This window comes from Anguilla rostrata, chromosome 5 (assembly GCF_018555375.3).
Source record: "Anguilla rostrata isolate EN2019 chromosome 5, ASM1855537v3, whole genome shotgun sequence".
Taxonomy (NCBI): domain Eukaryota; kingdom Metazoa; phylum Chordata; class Actinopteri; order Anguilliformes; family Anguillidae; genus Anguilla; species Anguilla rostrata.
Genome location: NC_057937.1, coordinates 17,293,200 through 17,294,296, shown reverse-complemented (window position 1 = coordinate 17,294,296; position 1,097 = coordinate 17,293,200). Strand labels below are relative to the sequence as shown.

Sequence of the window (1,097 nt, the reverse complement as noted above, 5' to 3'; positions counted from 1 at the left end):
AACAGATTAAAAAAGTGTTTATTGAAACAAAAGTTGAAGAATAAGAGTTTTTTTCATGTAATACATAACGGCAAAACTGACAAAATAACACCAGAAAACAATTGGAAGCAATAAACGACACAGAAGACAAAGAGGCACTGTGGTTGTCACGGTGATGTCCTGCGGCCCTGGAGACCCGTTGGCAGTGGCACGGTGCCACCCTGGTGTTGTGAAATAGCCGGGTTCTAGCAGTCGTGCGGCATCGGCCTGATTCACAACACCAGCTGCGGCACCCATGCCCGTTGCGTCTCCATGGCGACGTGGGGCATGGAGAAAACATATCCTCTTCTGAAGTTCCAGGAGAACGAAGCAGATGAGCATAAACGGCCACAAAACTTCACTTTAATCTCCACGACAGCATGTGGGCGGCACACTTGGCTGGTCTCCATGGCAGCAAAAGCCCAGAGCATATCCTGTTCCCAAACTTCAGATTTGATTTCTATAGGAACAGTAGTTTGGGGCGAGGAGGGGGGGGGGGATTAGTGCTTTCTCAGGGCTGGGTCTCCATGGCAATGAGCAGCAGAGTATTCAGTATGTGTCTATGTGTTGGGTGTGGTAGTGTGAATCACAGGCAATTTTAAGGGGCGGGGCTAAAAGGGGGAGGGCAACAAAGCAGCTTGATCAGATTTGTTCCAAAACTGCGCCAAAACCACCTTCTTTATTAACACAACCGCAGGGCAACAGTGTCCCAATGATCTACAGTCCGGAAAAGGCTGTACAGATTTCCTTATAGTTAAAGTGAAGATAGAGCTTGATATCACAAGTACAGTGAAAGCTTGAACAATAAAGTAGATAAGAATCGGTGACCGGTGGATCGGTGACCATTGCAAATTTGCATGGTGCGACCCCAAAAACATTACCCATCGGGTGGGCAGGTACAGAACTACTAGATTGATGTGTACCTTTCTCTTTGGCATGTTTAAGACCACTCCTAAATTATGCAAATGTAGGGGAGACTTTAGTATGACGTCCTTTCATCACGTGCATAGAATCATGCCATCGAAGCTGGATTTTAGTCTTGCTCCATTTCTATCCTTTGGAAGCGTCCATTTATTGCA

General features: G+C 46.4%; 1 protein-coding gene across 3 annotated transcripts in view; it reads right to left on the bottom strand.

Annotated features, from left to right (window-relative positions):
• Positions 1 to 1,097, bottom strand: part of nup93 (nucleoporin 93) — a 41,919-nt gene continuing 40,822 nt past the window's right edge. For all 3 annotated transcript variants that reach the window (XM_064335431.1, XM_064335433.1, XM_064335434.1), the window contains one exon: positions 1 to 1,097. This exon is cut by the window's right edge. The gene's annotated coding sequence lies outside the window, so the exon portion shown is untranslated.